This window comes from Mus musculus, chromosome 2, assembly GCF_000001635.26.
Source record: "Mus musculus strain C57BL/6J chromosome 2, GRCm38.p6 C57BL/6J".
Taxonomy (NCBI): Eukaryota; Metazoa; Chordata; class Mammalia; order Rodentia; family Muridae; genus Mus; species Mus musculus.
Window position 1 is genome coordinate 28,589,220 of NC_000068.7, and position 6,757 is coordinate 28,595,976.

At 46.2% G+C, this 6,757-nt stretch overlaps 1 non-coding gene across 1 annotated transcript; it reads left to right on the forward strand.

Annotated features, from left to right (window-relative positions):
- Nucleotides 1-5,907: 5,907 nt before the first annotated feature.
- Gm22675 lies at nt 5,908-6,011 on the forward strand. The gene has a single exon (XR_003954161.1). It is a non-coding gene; the product is annotated as a U6 spliceosomal RNA (small nuclear RNA).
- The last annotated feature ends 746 nt before the right edge of the window (nt 6,012-6,757 follow it).

The window sequence follows — 6,757 nt, forward strand, 5'->3', positions numbered from 1 at the left end:
TCCCTCTTGTCTCAGGCTCAGTGGTTTGTTTTGTTGAGACGAGACCTTGCTGTGTAACCCAGACTAGGTAACCTGGCGCTTCTGTGTAAGCTTAGGTTGGGCTGATCTTGAACTCATATCACTCTGCCTCAGCTTCCCTGAGGACAGGGATTACAGGCATACACTACCTGATCCAGCTTCCTAGTAAAGTTTTGGTTATATGCTCTAGCCAAATGAGATTTGTTTTAGTAAAGTGGTTTCATGCATATATCTTCTTCCATCTTTCCATTTTCAGCCTTTCTTTGTCCTTATGCTTGAAGTCTGTCTCTTATAAGCAGCATGTAGTGGTGCTTTTTCTGTCTCTGATGTCCATTGTCTTTTAGCTGGAATATTTAATACATTTACATTTAATACAATCCTAATATATGTAGGTTCAACTCTTTCATATTGTTTTTTTCTATCTGCCCTGTTTTGTATATTTAAATGCCCTTTACTTCCTTCTTTATACTGATTTTATATATTTAGATCTGTTCTTGTTTTTAATTATATGCGCACGCGCACGTGTGTGTGTGTGTGTGTGTGTGTGTGTGTGTGTGTGTGTGTGTGTGTAAGTGAAGGTGCCTAGAAGATCCAAAAAGTCAGATCACCCTTGAAAGGAGTTACAGGTGGTTGTGAGCTGCCATGTGGCTTCTGGGACCAAACCCAGGTCCTTTGCAAGAGCAGCAAGTGTTATTAACAGCAGAGCCATCTCTCCAGCCCCCCTATACTATTTACATTTTATGTTCTATGTTTCCTCTAATATATGCATTTTTAGTGACTACTTATAAGTCATAATATGAATCTTTGCTCCATTAAAGACAAATACTGTAAAAATGAAGAGGTCATCAAATCCCCTGGGACTGGAGGTACAAATGGTTGTGAGCCACCATGTAGGTGCTTGGAATTGAACCTGGGTCCTTAACCACTGAGCTGCATCTCCAGCCGATATAGAGCGTTTCAATCAGCTTAAAGAATTCCCTGAGTTGGGTTGGGGAAATGGCTTAGCCAGTAGAGTACTTTCCAGTGCAAACAGAAGGATCTGTGTCCAATCCCCAGAGCCCATGTATATGAAAGCCAGGCATGGTGGTGGTATGTGTAATCTCAGCCCTGAGGAGGTGAAGACAGGAGGATCCCTGGGTGCCAACGGCCCACCAGGTCCATGGAGAGTTCCAGGTCAATGAGAGACAAATGATGTTCAAACTGATGACAGAAGTCAAGTGATCCTCCGGCTAAAGCCAATCTCTGAGTCCCCACTGTGTTCCCAGGCCTTCTTCTCCCAGCCTTCTCTCATGGGCCTCTCTACCAGGAACGGCAGCCTCAGAGATCTAGCCTGCATCCCAGGCTCCTCTCTCTGCATGCTTTCCCATTGCCTCATGAGCCACTGTGGTTCCCGCACACCTCTGGATCCTTCCTCTCCCATGTCTCCCCACACCCTCTCTGGCCCCACATTGCCTTCCAGCTCTACCTATCATGGCCACCACATCCACTCACACTGAAGCCTCTTGCTTCTCATTCGAAACTCAATTGATACAGAAAAGTACTCAGTGCAAAGCCTGCCTGAAGACCCTTCTCTCAGTGTGTGTGTGTGTGTGTGTGTGTGTGTGTGTGTGTGTGTGTGTAAGAGAGAGAGAGAGAGAGAGAGAGAGACACGGGAGCTAAGGCTCAAGATTAGCTCATCAATCTCCGTGGCAAGAGCACTCACCCACTGACTCAGCTTGTCTACCTTCCACCTAATGTATTTATCGTTTTTCTTTTATGTGTATGGATGTTTTGCTTGCATGCATGGCTGTGTACCATTGGAGGCCAGAGAGGGTATTGGGTCCCCTGGGACTGGAGTTATAGATTGTTGTAAGCCAACATTCGGATGCTGGGAATCCAACCTTGGCTCTTAGGAAGAACAGCCAGCTCTCTTAACCATCTCCCCAGGTCTTTATTTACTTTTCAGACAGGAGCCTCTCTCACTGAGCCTAGAGCTCACCCATTAGTTTGCACTGTGCTGCCAGCAAGCCCAAGGGTTGCTCCTGTCTCTACCTCCCCAGTGCTGACATTCATGTAGTGTGTGGCTTTTGCATGAGTGCTAAGATTTGAACTCAGATCCTCATACTTGTCTAACTTCTCTGTAGGTGACTGATGGGCAGTTTCGTGTTCATATCTTTGGAAAAAACATATATCCCTTGAACCAAAAATAGTACACATATTCCACACCCCACTTAAAAGGGGAACAGTTAACCCACAAGTTGGCTCTATTGCTCTATTCTTTCTGTAATGAATGGTTCTCTCACTGACTTCCCTGGGGGGTTCTTGTATGACTCATTGCTATATAAGTCCATCTGTCCCTCGGCTGACCACAAATGGCTTCTTACTGGACACTCCCTCCTTCCCTTCCTTATTTTCACTTGGCAACATATCATGGAATCAATCACTCCTGAATCAATTCACAGAGCAGTTCCTCATTTCTGATGACAGACGCACACTGTTCCCCATATGCTGTGCCATGATTTATTTAGCCAGCCCTCTAGGATGGGCACTTAGGTTGTTTCCAGTCTGTCTCAACACAAACACTGCTGTGGTGAATCACTGTGCTGTGGCTTTTTACACTTGGGCTAGGAATCTGGGAGACACTGGGTGGAAGGGCATATGCATTTGTGATTTGTCAACCTTTATTACATTTCCCCCATTGGGTCCATAGCAACCTGAATCTCCCTGTTCCTGAGACCTGTGTGAAGGCACAGGGGTCTCTGAGGCATGTGGCAGGGCTATATATATATATATATATATATATATATATATATATACACACACACACACACATACATATATACATACATATATATACATATATACATACATGTATATATACATACATATATATGTGTGTGTATATATATATATATATATATATATATATATATATATATGGTGTGGGTGTTCACCTGCTTTATGCATATTCACCACATTGTGCCTTCGGAGGAGGGTGTCGGATCAGATGGTTGTGAACCCAATCCAGGTCCTTTGCAAGAAGTCCTTTGCAAGAGTAGCCTTAAGCCCTAAGCCATCTATCCATCTCCACTCCTTTCAGTTTGGGGACTCCATTCTCCTCTTTAAGAGCTCATGATTGCTACAGTTTCTGTTTCCACCCACCTGACCCTTCTCTCCCCAAAATACATGTCTGATTCAGTCCCTAGCCTGCCCAAGACCTACTATGGCTCCAGGTTACAAGAGCAACCTTTTAAGAAACTCAGGAAAGCCGGGCGTGGTGGCGCACGCCTTTAATCCCAGCACCCCGGAGGCAGAGGCAGGCGGATTTCTGAGTTCGAGGCCAGCCTCTACAGAGTGAGTTCTAGGACAGCCAGGGCTACACAGAGAAACCCTGTCTTGAAAACAAAAAACAGACAAACAAACAAAAAGAAATTCTGAGGAACCTGGCTCTCCTACTTCCTCCCCAGCTCATCTGTTTTGTTCCCTACCGCAGAGTTCCTAGCTGTGGCTCCAGGGCCTCCATAGATCCTGGTGTCCTTGCTGTGGTCACTCCTTTTCTAGCTCAGGGTAGTCCTTGCGAAGTTTGGCGCCTTTCCTTCTATGAGGCCCTCCAAGTGGCGATCTCGTGGCATCCCACCAGGTCTCCCTGGCCTTTATTTTCCTAGAACTTGGCCCAAATCTGACAGACTCGGAATTCGCGTCCCTAATGAAGAAGCTACCAAATTAATCTAAGGGAACTGAGACCTGTGGGATGTCCAAGCCCTGAAGCCTCCTCCACAGTACTACCACTAGGAGGCGCCATGCTCCCTCCGCAGCGTCAAGAGAGCGGACCAGGCGCGGTGAACCCGGTGTGAACCCCGTTCTCTTGCTAGAAGCAGCGAAATCTATGGAAAACAAAACAAAACAAAACAAAACAAAACAAAACAAAACAAAACAAAAACCAAAGGAATTTCCCCAGGTCCTTGGGCACCTGCGGTCAGGAGGAAGAGAAAAGGAAAGAAAGGAGAGGGGGTATGGGATCTGCTGTCCTTGACTCTGGGGCGGAGAATGAGCCACCCAGCCAACACCAGCCTTAGTTTCCCTTGGGTCTTGGGTCTTAGGTTTAAAAAGCCTTTGAAAGACGACCTTTAAAGTCAGCAAATCTGCCTTCAATCCCAGCACTCTGAAGCATAGGCAGGTAGCTCACACAGGCACAGGCTTTCCTATCCAAACACAAACATCAAGTCTGCTGCAGGTGAGGAGACACACGGGGCAGCTGTCCATTCTTCATTGAAAAGAATTTCTTTCTTGGATGCTGGGAAAGCAGAAAGGACCTCTCCAAAACGTGTTTCCATGGTGATACACATAACTACGTAATGAATTATTTTAAATTTTTATTATTTTTTTTTTAATTTTGTGTGTGTGTCTGTGTGTGCGCGCGCGCGTGCGTGCGTGCGCGCACACATACATGAGAGCGGGTGTCTGGGGAGGCCATAGGTGTCAGATCCCCTGGAGCTGGAGCTGCAGATAGATGTGAACCACTTGACCAGGATGCTGAGAATCTCTCAGGTCCTCTGTAACGTCTTTCCCCTAAGCCATCTCCCCAGACACCCTCTACCCACTCCTCCCTTGAGAAAGGGTCTCATGTAGCCTAGGCTGACTTCAAGCTTGCTACACAGCCAAGATGATTTTGAACTTCTGATCTTCTTTCACACATCTCCTCAGTGCTGGCATGACAGGTGTGTGTCACCATCATGCCTAGTTATGTGGCATTAAGATGGAATATAGGTCTTCATACATTCTGGACATGCACTCCTCCAGCTGAGCTACATTCAAACCATAATGCTAAAAACAACAACAACAATAACAACAAAACAAACAAACAAACAAAAACAGACAAAACAAAACCTGGGTCTCACAGGACCAGGGTGGCCTCTGTCTCAGCCCCCCATGTACTAAGATTACAATGATGGTTATGACCACCCCCAGAGGGATAGTGTCTGCAGGCTGTTACTGTCCTTAAACTAGGGAGGAGTTTCCCTGTGGGCCAGGACAGGGATGAAAAAGGTGAAGAGCTGAGAGCTTCTGGGCACAGAGACCATCACTCCCAGCTCAGAGGCTGGCAAGGACAGAGAAACACACTGGGGTCCTAATATTTAAGGTCACTCCTAGAGGAGGCGTGTCTCTGCAGCTTCCCACGCCCCTGCAGGTGCCTCGCAGTTCCATCAGGGAACAGGGTTGCAGGCCCCATTCCAAGATCTCTCTGTTTTCGCTCTGAATGTGAGATGTGGGGGTTGGGCTGGCTCTTAAGATTTTTCTAAAGCAAAGACCGAGGTCGCTCTGTGCCAACCAGTGATGTTTTGTTTGAGGAGAGGTTGGTGCAAAGACACACATAACAGAACATCCATTTTAGCGGCTTCTACGTGTGCTTCCTGCAAGAAACTCATTCACTCTGCTGCGCTGCTGTCACCACGGGCCATCTCCAGAACTTTTATCTTCTAAACTGGAACTCTGTCTCCATCAAGCACTAAGCCCTCACGCCCCATCTCAAATGCCTGGTAACAACACTGGCATGGGACAGAGTTCTGACAGTACCCACTGAAGTTTCCCAATACTTATGTCCCAAAACTAAAAATTGCACCAGGGACTTGTGAGAGACAGTTTCTTAAGGGAGAAAGAGAAGGGCAGGCAACAACATGGCTAAGTGAGTAAAGGCACTTGCCACACCAAACCTGATGACCAGACCAAGCCACATCTCTGTCAATTAGCTGCATGGTGGCACACACCTTTAATCCCAGAACTTGGGAGGCAGAAGCAGGTAGATCTCTCTATGCTTCTGGCCAGCCTGGTCTACATAGTGAGTTCCAATCTAGCCAGAGCTGCATAGGAAGACCCTGCCAAAAAACAAGCAAGCAAACAAACAAACAAACCGTGTTTGCTTCAGCAGCACATATACTAAAATCAGAACAATGTAGAGACTAGCATAGCCCCTGAGCAAGGATGGCACACAGAGCTGTGAAGCATTCCATAATAAGGTAAATAAAAATGTCAAAATATATGTTTTTAAAAAGACAGAAGTGAAGCGTGGTGGCAGCGCACACCTTTATTCCCAGCACTCAGGAGGCAGAGGCAGGTGGATCTGTGAGTTGGAGGGTAGCCTGGGTTACATAGTGATTTCCAGAGCAGCCAAGGCTACACAGAGAAACCGTATCTTGAAACATCAAAAGAAAGAAAGAAGGAAGGAAGGAAGGAAGGAAGGAAGAAAGAAAGAAAGAAAGAAAGAAAGAAAGAAAGAAAGAAAGAAAGAAAGAAAGAAAGAAAAGGAAAAGGAAAAGAAAGGCAAGGAAATAGAAAGAGAAAAAGGTTTCTTTCAGTCTGGAGAGATGGCTCAGTGGTTAAGAGCCCTGGCTGTTCTTCCAGAGGACCCAGGTTCAATTCCCACATACAGCTCACGAGTGTCTGTAACTCCTGTTCTAGGGGATCCAAAGCCTTCACACAGAAAACAAAACAACAACAATAAAAAACAAACAAACAAAAAGACAGACCCCAACCCTCTCCCCATACCCCTGCCCCCTCATCCCTGAGAATGGTTACGAGCTACAGAACTGGGTAAATGCTTATGTTCAGAAGAACTGGGCTACAAGAGTCATGACCCTGTAGAACACTGTCCCTCCTGTGTGTGTGTGTGTGTGTGTGTGTGTGTGTGTGTGTGTGTGTGTGTATGTGTGTGTGTATGTATGTATGTGTGTGTGTGTGTATGTATGTGTGTGTATGTGTGTGT